Here is a 22,333-nt window from a genome sequence, read left to right as displayed (position 1 = left end):
CTGGGAAGGAGTGGGAGTTGCTCTCCTCTTTAGGGCTGTTTCCCGGCCAGGGGTTTGTGTGGGGATGATGGTCTTGGTGGTCCTTTGTTTGGGCTGCTTTGGCAGTTTGTTAATGGGGCGGCTCATAAAAGACAAGGGAAAAGGGGGAACAAGACAAAGACAACATATTAAAAACAAAACCAACATTCACAATTTCTGTGGAGGTAGATGCTTCTCAGCTCCCCCCAGCCTGCTGGAACAGCCAGGACTTGGTGGCTTTGCGGAAGGCCGGGAGGGTAGTAAGGATCCGGATCTCAACAGGGAGCTCGTTCCAGAGGGCCGGAGCTGCGACAGAGAAGGCTCTCCCCCAGGGAGTCGCCAGCCGACATTGGCTGGCAGATGGAATCCGGAGGAGACCCAACCTGTGCGATCTAATTGGTCTGAGAGAGGTAATCGGCAGGAGGCGGTCTCTCAGGTACCCAGGTCCGATGCCATGTAGGGCTTTATAGGTAGCGACCAGCAGCTTGAAGCTGATTCGGAGACTAATAGGTAGCCAGTGCAGCTCGCGGAGGATAGGTGTAACGTGGGTATACCTTGGTGCACCCACAATCGCTCGCGCGGCTGCATTCTGGACTAATTGGAGTCTTCGAACACTCTTCAAGGGCAGCCCCATGTTGACTTGATTGCTGGTCTGATGTTAACCTTGAAGTTGACAGCAGACCAACAGTCAACTCAACAGTGCCCCAATCAAGGAACTGCCAAAGAAGCCATCAGAAAACAGCCCAACCAAGGACCTCCAAGACCATCATCCCCATCGACACTGACAGGGAAGCCCCTACAATGTAAACTGAGAGCAACCCCCCCTCCCTTCTAGCGCTGATGATGTCACCTAGTTTGGGAAATGAAACATCTGCAAGAAAACAAGCAAGCTTAAGGAGAACCAAGGACCCCTCATGTCCACGCAGAGCTTCAAATATTCTCCTTTGTTGGTGCTTAACTGATTTCCCTGCCTGAAGGATTAGCATTCATCCAGCGAACCCAGTGGTTTGCATTAATCTCCAAAGTGGATTTTAAATTTTCTTTCCTTTGGCATTTATATTGACATAGCGTCACAGGTGTAGAATAGATAGAGTAGATGAAAAAAAATGGCTTGTCAATATTCCTAGGCAGGAAAAACCTGGTCAGGTATCCATGCTTTACTTATGACCGGATTAAATTGCTTCAAAGAGTTATCAATCAACTGGTTTTGTAAATTGTTTGACACTCAAATGATGTGCAAGGCATCTGTATTTGTTTGGCATTGCCATTTTTTAAATGCTACTTGTTACAGCAGCCCAAGGGAAAAATCATATGTGGGGTGGGGGGAATTTGCAGCCCGAGTGAAACATCATATGTGTGGTGGTGGGAACTTTCCCTTCCTTTCCCTTTCTTTCCATCCCCCCATTGTCTTCCATTCCTATTTCTTTCTCTCTCCTTTCCCTTCCTTTCCATCCCCCCATTCTTTCCATTTCCTGTTTCTTTCCCTCTCCTTTCCCTTCCTTTCCATCCCCCCATTCTTTCCCTTTCCTGTTTCTTTCTCTCTCCTTTCCCTTCCTTTCCATCCCCCCATTCTTTCCATTTCCTGTTTCTTTCCCTCTCCTTTCCCTTCCTTTCCATCCCCCCATTCTTTCCCTTTCCTGTTTCTTTCTCTGTCCTTTCCCTTCCTTTCCATCCCCCCATTCTCTCCCTTTCCTGTTTCTTTCTCTCTCCTTTCCCTTCCTTTCCATCCCCCCATTCTCTTCCTTTCCTGTTTCTTTCCCTGTCCTTTGCCTTCATTTCCCTTCCTTTCCCCCCCTTTTTTCTCTTCTTTTCCTGTTTTTTTCTCTATATCCTTTGCCTTCCTTACCCTCCCCCATTCTCTTTGTCACTCAAGACTTTGTTTCTAGTGGCTATAACATCTGCTAGGTGTATTTCAGCCCTGGCGGCCTTGTCCGTGAGGCATGATCTGTGCATATTCCACCCAGACCGTGTGGTATTGTCCCTTGATCCAACCTTCTTCCCAAAAGTCAACAGCCGATTTCATAGGGGCCAAGAATTGACTTTACCCGATTTTTGTCCGGCCCCTCGCCACGAACGGGAGCTCTTTGAATCTATCTCAACCGCACGGCTTCACTACGCCACTCGGAATGTCCCTTTGTCTCCTTTTGCCAGGCGTCCTTGGGAAACAAGGCTTCACCGTTGAGTCTGGGGCGGTGGATCAGGGCCTGTACTTAATTTACCTATGATTTTAAGTCCATACAGATTCCACAAAACATTACAGCCCACTTTACCTGGAGTGCATCAATGACAGCAGCATGGTCTACTCAGTGTCAGGCCTGAAGTTATATCCCTTTTAGCATCTTTGGCTTTGCTGGCTGAGGAAAGGGCTTAAGAGAGGCAGAACAACGACTGCACAGGCAGTGGCTGTTTTCTAGACAACTTGACTTCTGACATGAATAAAAGAGATCAAAGTTGCCCTCAAACCAGCTTAGCTTCTCCCAATTTACTGACCGCAAACAGTGACAGAGTCAGTGACTGGATTTAAAGTGTGTAAATGCCCTGGGTACCTTTTTCAAGATCAACTGTGCCAGTGACTAAGGAGCAGCACATCATACTATTAATGCAATTATTTAAATGGTAGCTTCTGGTTTACTGCCCTGTGTAGGTATTTTGGGAGAATCTTGGCCCTGCTGCAAGCTATTATAGGTTTAAAATAAACATATCGTTAAAAACAACAGCAAAAGAAAGAGAGAAACGTGCTTCTCTTCTCAATTTTTAAACGTTCACTTTAAAAAAAAAAACACGCACTTCCCATAGAAGTGGCACCTGCTTCTTATCTTCAGTGTTAAATATGCAAATAGGGAGTGAAGCCCAGCGAAGGTTTCACTCAGGTCCGGAGTTAAATGGCATATTTGCATAAACCACCGCTGATTGGTTCATTCGAGCGGCGGGAAAAACAAAGCAATGTCAGTGCCCTTTAAACAAAGAGCAGCCGGGTGAAAAGTTTTTCCACGTGCACAAGAAAGAGCTGGAATGACTTGCCCAGTCCTGCCTCTTCATTCACCCCCAAAGCAACACTCCAGCTTAACATTCATTGGTAATTTTTTAAAAAATGTGAGTTTATGGTTTCTATGGAGGGGCCTGAAATCCTGTGAACAGCAGGCTGGAAGGAATAGCTGAAATCAATGAATAAATAAAATAAATCCTGATTCCCAACTCGGAGGTGACATGAAACTGGCTGGTTGAACGTTTTCCCTCTTTTTCAGGGTATATTAGGTTAATACTTTCCTTATGTTTTTACTTTCTTTCTTTCTTTCTTTCCAAATTTCATTAAGTTTCCTGGTGACTCCCTCTTCAATGCAGAACGTTTGTTAAGTGAATCACTGCAGTTCTTAAATCGCTAACAAGGTTGTTAAGTGAATCTGGCTTCCCCATTGGCTTTGCTCGTCAGAAGGATGCAACAGGGGATTAGATTAGATTAGATTAGATTTATTACATTTATATGCTGCCCTTTTCCCCGAAGGGGACTCAGGGCGGCTCACAATTCAAGTCAGGGAAGGGGGTACAGACAGGGGATAAAAAAGATGAACATAACAATACACAATTTAAAAGCACACAACAGCCATACCATTCGAGGAGGGGGGCAAAAGCTCTTTAGCCCCAGGCCTGTCGGAACAGCCAGGTTTTAAGGGCTTTGCGGAAGGCCTGGAGGGTGGTGAGGGTTCGAATCTCCACAGGGAGTTCGTTCCAGAAGGTCGGAGCAGCCACAGAGAAGGCTCTCCTCCGGGTAGTCGCCAGTCGACACTGGCCGGCGGATGGAATTCGGAGGAGGCCTAATCTGTGGGATCTAATTGGTCTAGTGGAGGTGATTGGAGGTAATCACATGATCCCAGGGACACTGCAACCGTCATAAGTACATGCCAGTTGCCAAGCATCTGAATTTTGATCACGTGACTATGGGGATATTTCAACCATCATAAGGGTGAAAAATGGTCATAACTCACTGTTTTTACTGTTTTAACTCCAATGCGTCATTAAACGAACGGCTGTAAGTCGAGGGCCACTGATACTTAACCCAGGTAGTCCTCAACGTACAACCACAACGGAGGCCAACATTTCTGTTCCTAAGCGAGACATTTGTTAAGTGAGTTTTGCCCCATTTTATGACCTTTCCGGGCCACAGTCGTTAAGTGAATCACTGCCGTTGTTAAATTAGCCACACAAATTGCCTTGCCTTATCAGAAAGTCACAGAAGTTGAATTGCATGACTCTGGGGACACTGCGACTGTCGTAAATGCGAATCAGCGGTCAAGCGTCTGGATTTTGATCGTGTGACTCTGGGAATGCTGTGAGAAATGGTCCCAAGTCCTAAGTCACTAAATAAACTGTTGTTAGTCAAGGACTACCTTACTTCATGCCAGCCTGGGTTTCCTTTTGTTTTTGATATCTACTTTCTGCCAAGTCTTTCCAAATTCTTCCACCAGGTGGTGCCATAATCTTACAAATCTTGCCTCAAGACAAGTTCTGCAAAAAATAACAATCAGAATTTGATTTTGGAATTTCCCGATATATCCGGCATTCATTTTCTTCTGCTCATAAGCTGCTTTCAGCTCCTGGTGATTGATCCAAACTCACTCAGCAGACTTTCTTAAATAGGGCAGGACTAGAATTCACAAACTCCTGGAGATTGGTTCAAATGTTACAAAATCCACTTTAATTCCTAAGGTGGAACTCACAAGGGGAGCTCGGCACATGGGCGCAAGGGCCGATCGGGGGTGGACTTCAAATATTTTAGCAAGGGGTTCTCTGCCCGGTTGCTGGGTGGGTGTGTCCATGGTGGGTATGGCCTAGTTGGCCTCCTGCACCACGATAGGGGGGGGGGGGCTCCCCGGGCTCTGGAGGGTTTCCTCGAGCCTCCAGGAAGGCGAAAACGGCCTCCCCAGACTCCGGAGGCCCTCTGTAGGCCCTTCCTGAGCCTCTGTGTGCCCTGCACTTACCTGCATACAAAATGGGCCGCATAGGAACTCCTGGGAAGGGAGGGGCAGGTGGGCGGGGCCAGCCAGGAGTGGGATTGGGAAGGTTCTCCAAACTGCACAGAGTCTTAGCTAGAGGTTCTCCCGCACCCCTGCGAACACCCAGCAGCCCACCCCTGGGCCCATCACTCACACTGCCCGGTTTCGAATAAGCCTGATAATGGGGACATTCACAACAGCAGATGGGGGACCTTCCAAATTTTGTAGGAACACCAGGCCCTGCTACAGAGAGGGCAGGCTTCTGGCGCCCTGATAGATGGCATTATTTAATCAAGGAACCGCAGTGTGTCAACCCCCCTCCCCCCAGAATTGAATCTGCTGGGCAGATATGATGGGAAACAGCCTTGTATTGTACCAGTGGTGGGTTCTGGATCCTGCTGCAATCAACATGGTGCAACGTCCACCACAAGAATGCGTGCAGCGCGCATGCGTGCATGCATCCTACGCTCCAACGATGCCTCTGTGAGCCTCCGTGATGCCCCAGCTGCTCAATGGAGCATCGCGCAGGTGCCGTATGCGCCATGCGCATGCGCGGAAGCGCCAAAGAGTTCAAATACAGGTAAGGACAATGGGCGGGTGGGTGGGCCCTCCAGAGCACCATACCGGAACGGTACCCGGTGTTCTGGATGGTTCCACCACAAATCCGCGAAGCCCTTATCTGCGGAGACATAAGCGTGAAGACTAATTCGTGCCGTTCGAAGCGCTAAGGAAAAACGCGACCCTGCTGCGATGACATAATCGCGGAGGGCAAATCCGCGCATTCCCAAGCACTCAGTACCCTAAACCTAACCCTAAACCTAACCCTAAACCTAACCCTAAACCTAAACCTAAACCTAACCCTAAAACAAACCCCTAAACCTAATCCTAACCCTTACCTTAATTGAAATCGGCTTTCTGCCGCGGCGCCGTTTTAAAGCGCTCTTCTGTTGCCGCGCTGTTGTCACGGCGGTGATGACGTGTGGTGATGATGTCGCGGCTTTAGCGACACGCTTATGTCTCCGCGGATAAGGGCTTCACGGTTTTGTCGTGCCACGGTTCTGGACAGGCACCAGTATGCCCGTACTGGGGCGTACCACCTGCAACCCACCACTGTGTTGTACCCAGAAGCAAACTGTCAAACAGCGTAGTTTGCAAAGCAGAGGTGTCACATGGGCAACTCAAGGCATGCCCTCTACGACCAGGTGACTTCATATGAGATGAGTCTGGACATTCTTTATCCAGGGAGATGTGGAGTAAAACTCTGGACTTAAAAGAATATTCTGGCTCTGAATTAGTGGAATAATAACACAGAAATGAGAAACACGTTAACGTTGTCTTCCTTAGAATTTATGAACAGGATCTGTTGTTTTAATTTACAAACAACACAGGGGAAAAAGCATTATACAGGCAGTCCTTGACTCACAACCACAAGCAGAGCCCCCAATTTTTGTTGCTAAGCGAGACATTGGCTTAGCACATTTTGCCCCCCCCCCCCCCCATTTTATGGACTTTCCTGCCCTGGTGGTTAAGCATACCAGTGCAATGTTGAGTTAATGACACAATGGTTCAATGAGTCTTGTTTCCCTTTTGATTTTGCTTGTGGAAAGGTCACCAAAGAATAATCACACAACCCCCAGCACACTGCAACTCTCATAAATATGAATCAGTTGGGAAAATGGTCATCACTAACCAGTGGTGGGTTTCAAAAATTGTTCGAACCTACTCTGTGGGCGTGGCCTCCTTTGTGGGAGTGGCTTGCCGCCCATGTGACCGGATATGAAGATGCCGACGACACTTGTCAGAACCACCTTAAATTACCTCACACACAGCACTGGCATGCATAAGAATATGATGTAAACTTGTTTTTTAAAAGGCAACTTTGGTTTGCGTTAAAACAACTTCAATAGCAATAGCAGTTAGACTTATATACCGCTTCATAGGGCTTTCAGCCCTCTCTAAGCGGTTTACAGAGTCAGCATATTGCCCCCAACAACAATCCGGGTCCTCATTTTACCCACCTCGGAAGGATGGAAGGCTGAGTCAACCCTGAACCAGTGAGATTTGAACAGCCGAACTGCAGAATTGCAGTCAGCTGAAGTAGCCTGCAGTGCTGCATTTAACCACTGTGCCACCTCGGCTCTACACACAACTTCAACACACGCAATGTTCTGATTGCACCACAAACGCAGTAGTCATCCTTACCTTTCACAGAGGCACTCAGTTTTATAAATAGGAGCATGATAGTGTAGAATAATCCTATCCAAGGACCAGGGGTGGGTTTCAAAAAATTTTGGAAGCTCTTCTGTAGGTGTGGCCGGCTTTCCGGGTCCACTGGTGGAACCTCTTCTAACCGGTTCGGTAGATTTGACGAACCGGTTCTACCGAATAGGTGCGAACTGGTAGGAACCCACCTCTGTCACTAACCCTTTTTTTTAGTGCTGTTGTAACTTTGGTCACTAAGTGAACTCTGGTTGGTTGGTGACTGTTTTCCTGCAATTGTAATCTTCTCTATGCCAACAAGACAAAAATAAAAATCCCCCAGCCTTTGGGAAAGGGTGAGGATGGCAGTGGTTTGCTCTCTTTTTTTTTTTTAGGGAGGAACCAGTGCCATTTTCCCCTGGCAAGGTTTCCGAAGAGAAACAATAAAAGTTGACTAGCTGGAGAAGGCATTTCCTTGGGCTCGGTTCCTCCTATTGTCAAACTGTTAACAGAATGGTCCCTTTCTTGTCGCTGCAGATGCCTGGTACGAAATATATTTACGTGTACCGAAACACAAGGGCTTTTCCTACATACGCGTAATGTAAAACAATACATTTCACTCCTTATTACTGCATATTGCATTCGTGTTCTAATTGTTGTGAACTAAGACGCTGAACTCGTCGATCAGAAAAGGTCGGCAGTTCGGCGGTTCGAATCCCTAGCGCCGTGTAACGGAGTGAGCTCCTGTGACTTGTCCCAGCTTCTGCCAACCTAGCAGTTCGAAAGCATGTAAAAATGCAAGTAGAAAAAACAAGAACCACCTTTGGTGGGAAGGTAACAGAGTTCCGTGCGCCTTCGGCGTTTAGTCACGCCGGCCACATGACCACGGAGACGTCTTCGGACAGCGCTGGCTCTTCGGCTTTGAAATGGAGATGAGCACCGCCCCCTAGAGTCAGAAAGGACTAGCACATATGTGCGAGGGGAACCAGTATACATATTTGATTAATAAAGTGTGTACCTATCTATCTGTCTATCTTATCTTTCTTTCTCTTTCTTTCTTTCTTTCTTTCTTTTATCTTTCTCTCTCTCCCCCCCTCCCTCTCTGTGTGTGGTGTGTGTGTATGTGTCAATTAAATATACTTTTTTTTCTACAACAGTAGAAAAAGAAAGGAAGAGAGGAGGAGAGGAAGAGGAGGGGAGGAAGATAGAGGTAAGGAGAGGAAGATGGAAGGGAGGAGGAAAGACGGGAGGAAGGGGAAGTGGGATAGGGCAGAGGTAAGGGAAGAAGGAAGGGAAAGGGGGGAGGAAGGAAGAAAATAGAGAAGGGAGGGAGGGAGAAAAGAAAGAGAAAAGAAGGTGGTGTCAAAACAGGCGAGGGATGGCAAACAAAACAAATGGTATGTTATAACCTTGTAAATGGAACGACAAATGTATAAAAATGACAAATGTAAAAAAGAATAACAAATATATATATATATATATATATATATATATATATATATATATATGAATATATATATATATATATATGAATATATATATATATATATATATATATATATATATATATGTATATGTATATGTATATGTGTGTATATATATATATATATATATATATATATATATATATATATATATATATATATATATATATGTATGTATGTATATATATATGAATATATATGAATATATACATACATACTTTTTTTCCCACCTATTCATTGGGCATGTAGCCTCGGGAACCACCAATTCTTTCGTGACCTGACTTTTAATTTCCAGCGAAATTTGCCAGTCTACCATTAGCATTTCTGGGCATTTGATAGTGAAGATAAAAATATCTGATGATCTCGATGAATTTTAAACGTTGGGGACTAGACGGGCAAATCCAAAGAGATCCCAGAAGAAAGAGGCACAGCAGTGCTGACTATCTTGCTCCGGGGGTGGGGTGGGGGGTGAGTGGGAAGGTCCTCTAAATGCTTTGGCTCCCTTAACCCTGGGGTGACTTCTTTTGCGCAATCGTTTTCTGCAGAAGTGTTGTGGGTTGGGGTTGAGGGAACCACAAGTGGCAACACCGAAGTTCCGTTATTGCAGCCAGAGGCTGAGCTCGTCCTTCTCAGGGCAGGAGGGCCTCCTTCTCAGGAAGGCAAGCTGAGCTCTCCCCCTCCCAGGCTTCCTTGGCCCAGCTGCCTTTTCTTTGGCCTGCTGCCCTCCATCCCCTTCCATTTCAGTGGCCTCCTTCCAAAGGTGAGACGCTCTTGCTCCTCTCCTCCTTTTCTCTTCTGCTCCTCCTCCTCTTCCTCCCTCTCCTCCTCCTTTTCTCCTCTTCTTTTCTTCTCCTCCTCTCTTCTCCTCTTCCTCCCCCTCCTAACCTCTCCTTCTCCTCGTCTTCCTCCTCTTCTCCTCTCTTCTCCTTCTCCTTCTCTTCCTCCTCCTTTTCTCCTCTTCTCCTTCTCCTTGTTTCCTCCTCTTCCTTTTCTCTCCTCCTCCTATCTTCTTCTCCTCTTCCTCCCTCTCCTCTTTTTCTCCTCTTCTCCTTCTCTTCCTCCCCATCCTTTCCTCTCCTTCTCCTTCTCTTCCTCCTCCTCTTCTCCTCTTCCTCCCTCTCCTCTTCTCCTTCTCTATTATCCTTTTCCCCTCCTTTTCTCTCCTCCTATCCTCTTCTCTTCCTCCCGCTCCTTCTTTCCTCCTCTTCTCCTTCTCTTCCTCCCCTTCCTTTCCTCTCCTCCTCTTCCTCTCCTCTTCCTCCCTCTCCTCCTTTTCTCCTCTTCTCCCTTCTTCTCTTCCTCCCCCTCCTCCTTTTCTTTTCTTCTCTTTCTACTCCTCCCTTTCCCTCCCCTTCCCTTCTCCCTTCTTCTCTTCCTCCTCCACCTCCTTTTCTCTTCTTCTCCTCCTCCTTTCCTCCTCCTCCTTTCTTTCTTGTTTCCTCCTCCCCTTCCCTCTTCTCCTCTTCCTCCCCCTCCTTTCTTCTCCTTCTCCTCCTCTTCCTCCTCCTCTCCTCTTCCTCCCTCTCCTCCTTTTCTCCTCTTCTCCTTCTCTTCCTCCTCCTTTTCTCTCCTCCTCCTCCTCCTTTTCTCTTCTCCTCCTCCTCCTTTCCTCCTCCTTTCTTTCTTGTTTCCTCCTCCCCTTCCCTCTTCTCCTCTTCCTCCCCCTCCTTTCTTCTCCTCCTCTTCCTCCTCCTCCTCTCCCTCCCTCTCCTCCCTTCTTCTCTTTCTCCTCCTCCTCCTCCACCTCTCCTCCTTGTTTCCTCCTCCCCCTCCCCTTCCTCCTCCTCTTCGCCTGCCAGCAGCCACGGCGAGGCGCGCTGAGAAGGACCAGCGAGCGCTTCGAAGGCGCGGCGCGCCAGCCGCCCAGCTCAAAGTTTGGCAGCCTCGGCTTCCTTTCCGTCCGCTGCGAGGCGCGACCTGCTTCTCCCCAACGAAAGCGAACAACCAGCCCCCGCGGAAAGGCGCTGCTACTCCGGAGAGGGCGAGGTTAACAAGCGCCGTCTCGGAAGCCGCGTCCCCGCCGTAAAGGGGGGACGGAGGAAGACGGTGGTAGTGGGCGGCGGCGGCGGTGCCGGCAGTAGCCGCGGCTGTTCGGCTCTTTTCCCACCGCGGTGTCGTTTCGTCCTTCGCCCCGCCGGCAGGTTCCGCTTCGTACGGTCAGGTAAGAGGGGGGGAAACCCCAAACCGCTTCTCCCTTTTTTTTTGCAAGTCACTTTCGGTGGTTACAGACGGAGCCCCGCTCCGTAAGTCTCCTTGGCTTTCCCCGCGCAGGCGGCAGGTGTTTGAACTGCTGGATTGAGTAGTTTCTCCACCTGGTTGTAAGTCCAAGGGAACAAGCACTAGCTCGCTTGTTGGGCTGTTCTGTACGACAACTTTACTCTGCGTTAGAATCCCGGACCTTGGACCTTACGGTGCTAAAAGGAGGTGGTAAACACTGAGGCAACAACAACAACAACAACAACAACAACAACAACAACAAGCACACATACAAACTGGGTGAAACCAGGATTAATCGCAGTAACTGTGAGAGGGATCTTGGGAGTTTTAGTTGGCAACCAGCTAAAGTATGAGCCAGAAGTGTGTGGGTGATAGCCAAAAAAAGCCACTTGAGACTTTCAAGGAGAGATTGGACTGCCGTTTGTCAGAAATGGTGTAGGGTCTCCTGTTTGAGCGGGGTGGGGGTGGGGTGGACTAGATGACCTAAAAGGTCCCTTCCAACTCTGCATTAACAGAGGGAGGGATACAATCAAAATCAAGTGAAGTACTAATACCACTCTATAAAGCCTTTGTAAGAAGGCCACCCCTAAAATATTGCATAGATAGATAGATAGATAGATAGATAGATAGATAGATAGATAGATAGATAGATAGATAGATAGATAGATAGATAGATGATAGATAGATAGATAGATACTTTATTTGTATGCCGCCCTTTTCCCTGAGGGGACTCAGGGCGGCTCACAATTCCGGGGGAGGGAGGATAAACAAGTTACAAACACAAAAACAATACATCGTTAAAAGAGCACAACAGTCATACTATTCGAGTGGGGTTGAAATCTTTAGCCCCAGGCCTGTCGGGACAGCCAGGTTTTAAGGGCTACGCGGAAGGTCTGGAGGGTGGTGAGGGTACGAATCTCCACGGGCAGTTCGTTCCAGAGGGTCGGAGCAGCCACCGAGAAGGCTCTCCTCCGGGTAGTCGCCAGCCGACATTGGCTGGCTGATGGAATTCGGAGGAGGCCTAATCTATGGGATCTTATTGGCCTAGTGGAGGTAATCGGCATCCAGTTTTGGCCACCACACTATAAGTTTGTGGAGACTCTAGATTCTAGAAAGAGTGCAGAGAAGAGCAACCAGGATGATTAAGGGACTGGAGACTATAAAACATATGAAGAATGGTTGCAGGAACTGGGCATGGCTAGTCTAGTCAAGAGAAGGACCAGGGGAGACATGATAGCAGTCTTCCCATATTTGAAAGGCTGCCACATAGAGGAAGGGGGTCAAGTTATTTTCCAAAGCACCCGAAGGGCAGACAAGGAATAATGGATGGAAACTGATCAAGGAGAGATTCCACCTAGAAATGAGGAGGAATTTTCGGACAGAACAATCAACCCATGGGACAGAAGGTTGTGGGAGCTCCATCACTTGAGACTTTCAAGAAGAGATTGGACTGCCATTTGTCAGAAATGGTGTAGCGTCTCCTGTTTGGGCCGGATGGGGGTGGGGGGGTGGACTAGATGACCTAAAAGGTCCCTTCCAACTCTGTTAATCTGTTAAACCTGTTGTACCTTACTAGTAATTGGCAGCTGGGGGGGAGGGGAATTCTTTAAATTTCACGGCCCAGAAAGTCTTCATGGGAATATCAGCTCTTGGAAAGATCCTACCGAATCTCTGGAATTGGAGCTTTCCCAAGACTTGGTACAGATAGTCCTTGACTTACAACAGTTCCCATAGTGACCGTTGAAATTTACAAGGGCACTGAAGAAAGGGACTTACGGCCATTTTTTTCAGAAAGGTTGGCAGCACGGCTGTTCGAATCCCTAGCGCTGCGTAATGGAGTGAGCTCCCGTTACTTCTCCCAACTTCTGCCAACCTAGCAGTTCGAAAGCGTGTAAAAATGCAAGTAGAAAAATAGGAACCACCTTTGGTGGGAAGGGAACAGCGTTCTATGCGCCTTCTGCATTTAGTCATGCCGGCCACATGACCACGTAGATGTCTTTGGGCAGCGCTGGCTCTTTGGCTTTGAAACGGAGATGAGCACCGCCCTCTAGAGTCGGGAATGAATAGCACACATGTGCGAGGGGAACCTTTACCTAACAACCTTTCGCAACATTCTGCATGGTTCCTGTGATCTCAAAATTCAGATGCTTGGCAACTGGTTCAGACATATGACGGTTGCTGTGTCCTATGGGGTCATAGGTGATCCCGTCTTGCGACCTTCGGACAAGCAAAGTCAATGGGGAAGCCAGGCTTCCTTCGAAATCAGGTGACTAACTTTATCAACTGCAGTGCTTCACTTAACAACCGGGGCAAGAAAGGTCGTAAAAAGGGGGGCAGAACTCACTTAACAAAAGGTCTCACTTAACGGCAGAAATGTTGGGCTCGGTTGTGGTCTTTAGGATGTGGACTGCCTTGTATGGCATGCTCTTCACAGTTGTCAGCAGCCTTTTGATGAATATGGTGCCCGACTTGGGTGAAAACTCTAGTTTTCCAGCTACTTGAATTCACAACGTTGAATTTACAACTAAGTTCTGTATGTTTCCTGCACCAGAATGTGTCAACAGTCAATCTAGAAATAGTGACAATGCAGGGTCTACTATAGGCTTTCTCTCTGGTCATGTAAGAACTCGGCTGATGGGGATTGCAATGAAGCATACTGGGAGTGACTGGGTTTGGACGTTGCGCTGGAACTGGGGAAACTAATTTTAAGTACCCACTTCCAGTCAGAGCAATAACTACATGTAGCTCTTGACTTACAACCAGTGGTAAAATTCTTTTTTTTTTTACTCTCGGTTCTGTGGGTGTGGCTTGGTGGGCGTGGCAGGGGAGGGATACCGCAAAATCCCCATTCCCTCCCGATCAGCTGGGACTCAGGAGGCAGAGAATAGATAGGGCGGGGCCAGCCAGAAGTAGTATTTGCCGGTTCTTCGAAGTACCCAAAATTTCCGCTACTGGTTTTCCAGAACCTGTGAGAACCTGCTGAATTTCAATCCTGCTTACAACATTCATTCAATGACCGCTCAAAGTTTTTAGTGGCATTGAAAAAAAGTGACTTATGACCATTCTCCACACCTACAACCATCGCAGCATCTCCATGGTCAATCTAAATTCAGATGTTTGGCAACTGACTCATATTTATGACGGTTGCAGTGCCCCGGGGTCATGGGATCAGCTTTTGCGACCTTCTGACAAGCAAACTCAAGCGAGGTTCATTGAACAACTATGTCACTAACTTAACAACTGCAGCGATTCACTTAACGACCGTAGCAAGAAATGTCGTGAAATGGGGCAAAATTTACTTACCAATTGTCTCGTTTAGCTATAGAAATTTTGGCCTCGATTGTCGTCGTACGTCGAGGACTAACTGTATTTATTCCACAGGGCTTTCGTTAAGATAACTTGGAAAGGAAATTTGCCACCGTGTTTTCCACCGTGAATTACTTGATGTGTGTCTGCACCAGGATAAAAATGTTCCTTCCTTCAGTGACTTTCAGAATTGATATTTGAATGACTTAAGGGGTTGATTAAGAGGAGATAAATACTGAAAACTGTTTTGAAAAACATTTTCACACCTAGATTCCAGAGAAGATATATACCATATTTTTCAGAGTATAAGACGCACAGGAGTATAAGACGCACCAAGGTTTTGAAGAGGCAAATTAAAAAAAAAAAGTTTTTGCACTCTGCAAACTTCCCAAAAATGGCCCGTTTTTTTGCAAAAACGAGCCCATTTTCCCCCCCCCCAAATGGTATGAATAGCCTTTAGAGGGCTTGCAGAGTGCTCAGGGGGAGGGGGATGAGCAAAAACCGGCCCATTTTTCGTAAAAAAAAAAAGGGCCTGGATAGCCTTTAGAGCCAAGGTGGCGCAGTGGTTAAATGCAGCACTGCAGGCTACTGCTAGATCAGCAGGTCAGCGGTTCAGCTTATAGGGTGCTCCTGGCGGCTGGGGGGGTACAATTGAAGAAAAAAGGGCCATTTTTTTGCTCATTTCTGCTCTCCACAGCCCCCAGGAGCTCTCTAAAAGCTTCCTACAAGCTATGCACAACCATTTTGGTGAAGGGACGGAGTTTTGGAAGACAGGTTTTCTGTCAGCCTCTTTTTTGAGGGAAAAGGGTGCGTCTTATACTCCGAAAAATACAGTATATCAGAAATCTTTTTTTTTAAAAAAAATACCTTATTTAGGACTATAAGATATACCGGAGTATAAGACACACCATGATTTTGAAGAGGTAAATTTTTTAAAAAAGTTTTTGCACTCTGCATGCCTCCCAAACCCTCTGCACAAAAAAAAGGGGGGGGCATGCAGAGCTTTAGAAGACTTGTAGAGTGCTCCCGGAGGTTGGGGGGGGGCAAAAATGAGCAAAAAATGGACCGTATTTTGCAAAAAAAAAAGGGCATGCAGAGTTTGGGAGGCTTGTAGAATGATAGTGGGGACTGGGGGGTGGGTAGCAAAAACAGCCTCTACTTTGCAGCCTGTACAATACTTTGCAAGTTTCCCAAAGCCTCTGCGTGTCCATTTTTGCAAAGGGGGTGGAGTTTCGGTAGGGCAAAAAATGCTGTATTAAGTTTATAAGACGCACCCAGATTTTCACCCTCTTTTTTGGGGGAAAAAGGTTAGTCTTATACTCTGAAAAATACAGTAGCTGATGTGGATGAAATTGGTTTTTTTTTTTTAGCTATTGTTAAGATCCTTCTTGCTCTTATTCATAAGAGTTGCTGAACCTTTTTCTAAAGCTCAACTTGAATTTAACGGCCTTACGATAAAAGATGAACTGGCTAAGGATTTCCCGTAATCACCCTGCTAGGAGAAACTATACATTTTAAATTAATGCCCAGGCAATTATTTCAAACATGTTGAGGATTCACTTCTCTGATTACAACAGGGGTGTCAAACTCAAGGCGTGGGGGGGGGGCGGATCCGGCTTGCGGGGTGTTTAGACCTGGCCCGCAAGGCCGCCCTCGAAATAGCGAAGGACTGGCCCGCAGTGCCTCTGCCAGCGAAAACCGAGCCCGTGAGGGTTAGGGTGCCCCCACCAAGTTCTGTTTTCACTGGCAGAGAGTTGCAGGAAGCCGTTGCAGCTGAAAACAGAGCTCGGGAGCCCTGGCAGAGCGCTTGGGCGAGCCGAGGCATCCCCAACACAAGTGATGTCATGCTGGCCATGCCCCCCCCCCCCCCGCTTCCCAAGGTCAAACACAACCCTGATGTGGCCCTGAATGAAATCAAGTTTGACACACCTGGATTACAAGAAACATGATTTCAATATTACTATGAGTCAGCCAGTACCTGCTGACCTCGTAGCCTAAATGTGAAAGTTTTGGACTACTAGGAAAGCTGATGAATCTCAAACTTTGTCCTGAAATAGCCAGCAAGGATATTCTATAATAATAGATGGCCTGCACTCAAATGTATAGATTGACAACAGGAAGTTCAGTTAACAACGAGGAACGAGGCAGTGTCTTAATAGTGACGCTCTGTTTATACTCCCATTGTTTGCCATCAGAGGCCATGTTTATATGTCACGCTTACTCATAATTGATTTATCTGTGATTTATTTAGCTCAGTTTTCCAGGTAGATATGGACATTGTTTCCCCAACATAAAACTGGTGGGTTGTTACTTATTAATTATTTTATTTAACCTGGCTATTCATTTAACAACTCTGGTTGGCTCCCAGAGTTAAAATAAGACAGCATGGATTTATTTTTCATGTTCAAAACTTTTATTACGGGTAGTCCTCAACTTAAAACCACAACTGAGACCAAAATTTCATGTAGCTAAGCGAGGCCGTTGTGAAGCGAACCGTGTTATGACCTCTCTTGCCACAGTTTTGAGTGAGACACTGCAGTTGTTAAGTTAGTGACGCAGTTGTTAAGTGAATCTGGTTTCCCCATTGCCTTTGCTTTTGCAAACGGTCAGGGCCGGATTTAGATGAAAAGAGGCCCTAGACTATTCCACTTATGAGGCCCTTTCACCTCCCATTCTTAAGTTTGTAAATTACATGAGAGACAATAAAATACATAATTACTGTGATATATATCAATATATATCAATATATATAGCTGGCCTCCTGACGGAGGGCGGCTCTGCTCTGCGGCAAAGACAGCGAGGCCAGCCGCCTCCCCCGCTGCGCTCAGCTGCCCGGCTCGGCCCCCTCGCCCTCACCTGCCTGGCCACTGGTGGGCTCCGCGTCGACGGGGCGGCTACTGGGAGCGGCCGCGCCTCTCGCCCGACCGCCGGTGCCGGGAACGTGGACGGGCTCCCCAACTGCCGCGGCGCTGGAACAATCTTAACCAATACATTTTTATGTTTGTTTATTAGTCATATGCGTAGAATTTCTCCTTATTTTCGGTTCAGTGTTTTAGTGTTCACTGTTTTTAGAATAGTGTAATTTTAATTTTGCTAACAATTTGAATGTACGCCCCTCTTGATCTTGAGGCCCTAGGCTGAAGCCTAGTTAGCCTATAGGAAAATCCGGCTCTGCAAACGGTTGCAAAAGGAGATCACATGACCCCAGGGCATTGCAACCGTCATAAATGTGAGACAGTTGTCACGTGTCTGAATTTTTTCCAATGGCCGTGTGGATGTTCCAGTGCTATTGTAACTTTGCACAGTCACTAAATGAAACTGTTGGGAATTGGGGACTACCTGTAGTTTATCAGAATATAAAATACAAAAAGAAAATGCATACAATGTGAACTAGGGGAGGGGAAAATGGAAAAAGAGAGGATGTGGGGGGTAGAAAGGGAAAAGAAAAAGAGGTGTTGACCAGACCCTTTTTAGCACAGGAAATAATAACATTACAACCTCAACTTTTTACTTTTATGCAATAGTATCAGGGGTGAAATTCAGCAGATTCTGAGAACCAGTAATAGAAATTTTGAGTAATGCAGAGAAGCGGCAAATACCACCTCTGGCTGGCCCCAGAGTGGAGAGGGAGTGGAGATTTTGCAGTATCCTTCCCCTGCCACGGCCACCAAGCCACGGCCACAGAACCGGTAGTAAAAAAAAATTGAATTTCACCACTGCAGTAATTACACACAAACACACACACACACAAACACACAAACACACAAACACACACAAACACACACGCCATTTGTACAGTGGTGGAATTCAAATAATTTAACAACGGGTTCTCTGCCCTAATGACCAGCTGGGTAGGTGTGGCTTGGTGGTCATGTGATTGGGTGGGTGTGGCCAACTCAATGTCACTCAGGTCAATGGGCGCTTCGTTTTAGCTGTTACAATGTAATAAGGGTTAACCGGAGAGGCAGTTTCTGTAAGCAGGGCAATAAAGATGAGGCTAGAAGCAACATCAGAATGTTTCCTTCCTGCCTTCCTTACAGGATTAGCCCTGTAAAGTGGGGAAAAAACAAAAGGAGATTTCTTCCAACAGCCGGTTCTCTGAACTGCTTAGAAAGTTAACAACCGGTTCTCCCCAAATAGATGCGAACTGGCTGAATCTCACCGTTGTGTTTGCATAACAACAAAACTCTCTAATCGGCCCAACCAAAGTCAAAGTTTCATTTTTCTATCATAAGCACAAAACCCAGAAGCAGTTTCCAAACAAAAACAAAATTGGTTAAATTCCTTTCTTTGAATAAAGGAACAGTTTAACCCAGGGGTCCCCAACCCCCGGACTGCGACCTACTTCCAGGCTGCGAAGGGTTGAGAATCGTGCCACAGAAACGGTGGGTGATGTGTGTGCATGTGGTCGCCCACGCCTTCTGCGGCCTGGTTCCAAATGGCTCACACCCATATTGCTTCAATATGAACCAGCAGTGTGCAACAACTGCCCGAATAGTCAACACACTCCTAGGCTGCATCAACAGAGGGAAGTGACAGTACCACTCTATATAGCGCTAGTGATGCTAAACATGGAATACTGCTTCTCGTTCTGGTCGCAACAATATAAATAAAGACGTTGAGGTTTAAGAAGGATGCAGAGAAGAGCAACAGAGATGATAAGAAATCTGGCGGCTCAATTGTATAATGAATGGCTAAAGAAACTTATCGTATTTTTCGGAGTATAAGACGCACCGAGGTTTTGAAGAGGCATTTTTTAAAAAAAAGTAGGTAGATAGAGGGATAGAGAGGGAGAGAAAGAGAGAGCAATACAGTAGGTAGGTAGGGAGAGAGAGGGAGTAGTTAGGTGGGTAGATAAAAGGAGAGAGAGAGAGAGAGAGAAAAATAGAGAGATACAGTAGGTATGTAGGAAGAGAGAGAGTGTAGATAGGTAGGTAGAGGGATAGCGAGAGAGAAATAGAAAGAGATAGATAGAGAGAAATACAGTAGATAGGTAGGGAGAGAGAGAGTAAGTTAGGTAGGTAGGTAGGTTGATAGGTGGGTAGGTAGATAAAGGTATAAAGAGAGAGAGAAATAGAGAGAGAGAGAAATATAGTAGGTAGGTAGGGAGAGAGAGTGTGTAAGTAGGTAGATAAAGGGAGGGAGGGAGAAATAGAGAGAGAAATACAGTAGGTAGGTAGGGAGAGAGTTAGGGTTAGGGTTAGGGTTAGGGTTAGGGTTAGAGAGGGAGAGAGTAGTTAGGTAGGTAGATAAAGGGAGAGAGAGAGAGAAATACAGTAGGGAGGGAGGGAGAGAGTATGTGTGTAGGTATGTAGGTAGGTAGGTAGAGGGATAGAGAGAGAGAGAAATACAGTAGATAGGTAGGTGTTTCTGCTGGCACAGCACTTGATCAATGTAATTCTCATCAATCAGTTAAAGAGCTTTCCAAAAGGAAAAAAAAAGTTTTTGCATTCTGCAAACCTCACGAAACGGCCCATTTTTCATGAAAACGGCCCCGTGTTTTTTCTTCTTCAAAAAAATGGCATGAATAGCCTTGCAGGGGCTTACAGAGTGCTCCTGGGGGGGGGGGGCAAAAACGAGCAAAAAAAATGCATGCATAGCCCCATGGAGACTTATTAGAGTGCTGCTGGGGGGGGGGGGGGATAGCCTGTTTTTTTGCTCATTTCTGCCCTCCCCAGTGCCCAGGAACTCTCTGAAAGCCTCCATAAGGGTCTGCACAGCCATTTTGGTGAAGGGGGCAGGGCTTTGGGAGGCAAAAAATGCTGTATTCGATGTATAAGATGCACCCAGAGTATACCCAGAGTATAAGACGCAGCCTCTTTTTTGAGGGAAAACGGTGCGTCTTATACTCCGAAAAATACGGTAGGTTCTGTATGTCTAGTCCAATGAAGAGAAAACCTAGGAGCGATATGACAGCTGTCCTACAATACGGGCTGTGAAGGGGTGTCAGAGGGAAGAGGGCATCAATTTATTCTTCTAAGGTGTTGTGGCCTGCCAGCGGCCAGCAGAGCTGGCAGCAGAGTCGGACAGTGAGGAGGTTGGGGGGGAACATGGGCCAGTCCTGGAGGCTGGCGAAGGCTCAGATGAGGGCTCTGTATCAGAGACAGAGACGGGGCCAAGGCCATCTGGCAGTGATCAAGTGACTACAGAGCTAGACAGCAATGAGGCAGAAGAACAATTGGAGCCTGTTCCCAGTGTGCGCATGGACAGAGCTGCAAGAAGAAAAGAATAATTTAGAAATCAGGGTGGACTTGGCAGTAAAGTCACAGGTGAACAGTGAATGGCCCCTCCCATAGGAAATAAAAGAGGAGCGAAAGGGCAGTGGGCTTTTGCGGGAAACAATCTGTTCGTTTGGTCGTTAGATTCATTTCAGGAGCATGAAGATCTGTCCGTGAATCTCAGAGACTCTGTGCCCACTTTTTCCTTGCACAGCACCTCATTTGGAAAATATTTACATGGCAGCTTTCCAAGATAGATAAGGTCTGTAGTCATAAATATTCCTTTGAAGCACTGTTTGCCAAGCCTTGCTGAATGTGAATGAGAGGAATCCACATTCCTTTAATAAAAGGGGTTTTGTCGGGGACCAGGACTCTGCCTCGTGCTCTTTGCGGGAAGCCCAGGTCAGAACATAAGGGCAGAATAAGAAACAAAAGGTGGAAGCTTGTTAAAGAAAGATCCAACCTGGAACAAATGAGAAATTTCCTGAGTACAATTAATCACGAAATTAATTTCGTGAGTACAATTAATTGGTGGAACAGCTTGCCTCCTGGCTGGAGGTTTTCAAGAAAAGATTGGACCATCATTTGTCCAGGATGGTATAAAGATTTTCCTGCCTTAGGGCATTGGACTAGAAGAAAGCCAAGATCTCTCTCGGTTCTAAGAGTCTATGGCTATAACACAACGATAATAAATGATAGCAAAAGCAACTGTGGGAATAGTTATTTTTTCCATAACAAAGCAACAGTGGAAAATCAATCAATCCACACAGACAGCCAATGTAATCTGATGTGGTAAGTCATTGTTCTGTATTTTTTAAAAGCTAAGGAACTGTGTAGAATACATACACCATAGACACTGGTGTGTTTATATAACACACAAAGCTAAAGTATTATTTTAGGAGCATTGGGGGGTGATCCCTACCAGTTGTGGTTTATTTAAAGCTAGAATAGAATAGCAGAGTTGGAAGGGACCTTGAAGGTCTTCTAGTCCAACCTCTTGCCTAGGCAGGAAAACCCTTCACCGCTTCAGACAAATGGATAACCAACATCGTCTTAAAAACATCCAGTGTTGGAGCATTCACAACTTCTGGAGGCAAGTTGTTCCATGGATTAATTCTTCTAACTGTCAGGAAATTTCTCCTTAGTTCTAAGATGCTTCTCTCCTTGATTAGTTTCCACTCCTTGCTTCTTGTTCTACCTTCAGGTGCTTTGGAGAATAGTTTGACTACCTCTTCTTTGTGGCAACCCCTGAGATATTGGAACATTGCTATCATGTCTCCCCTGGTCCTTCTGTTCATTAAACTAGACCTACCCAGTTCCTGCAAAAAAAATTTTTTAATAAGCTATGGTTAAACTATGGCAGCAGGATATGTAATTCAAATGTCTGATATCGGGTGTCTTCAGGACTTGATGAAGAAGGATTTAGTCTTCTCCCCTGGCCTTCTGTTTGGAAAATGTGATTCTGCTCTGTATTCCTATCATATGAACTTCTTAGAGCAGGGGTCTCCAACCTTGGCAACTTTAAGACTTGTGGACTTCAATTTCTGGGAGTTGGAAGTCCACAAGTCTTAAAGTTGCCAAGGTTGAAGAAGACCCCTGCTCTAAGAAGACAGGGGTCACCTACAACCTTGGCAACTTTAAGACTTGTGGACTTCAACTCCCAGAAATACCAAACTATGGAATTCTTAGAGGAAACTAAATTATGCCTGTTTGCAGAGCTATTCCTGGATCCAAGTTCATTGCTGTTCGCCAGAGAGTAGGTCATTTCGTTCGATGGAGATCAAGTGGTTGAAAAGAAGTTGTGCCTTGCATGTCGTTTGAGGACCTTGCCCCTTTAACACGGTTTGGATTCCTTCATCATTACAAAATAGTCTTGCAGATAAATCCAGGAAAATGACTG

At 46.3% G+C, this 22,333-nt stretch overlaps 1 protein-coding gene across 1 annotated transcript in view; it reads left to right on the top strand.

Annotated features, from left to right (window-relative positions):
* Positions 1-10,506: 10,506 nt before the first annotated feature.
* The window catches only part of TEC (tec protein tyrosine kinase), an 81,304-nt gene continuing 69,477 nt past the window's right edge, over positions 10,507-22,333 (top strand). Inside the window, exon 1 of the mRNA XM_032224422.1 lies at positions 10,507-10,853. The gene's annotated coding sequence lies outside the window, so the exon portion shown is untranslated. The remainder of the gene's footprint in view (positions 10,854-22,333) is intronic.

Source organism: Thamnophis elegans, chromosome 9, assembly GCF_009769535.1.
Source record: "Thamnophis elegans isolate rThaEle1 chromosome 9, rThaEle1.pri, whole genome shotgun sequence".
In the NCBI taxonomy this organism is placed as follows: Eukaryota; Metazoa; Chordata; class Lepidosauria; order Squamata; family Colubridae; genus Thamnophis; species Thamnophis elegans.
The sequence above is the reverse complement of the archived record's forward strand: the minus strand, read 5'-3'. Positions and strand labels throughout refer to the sequence as shown.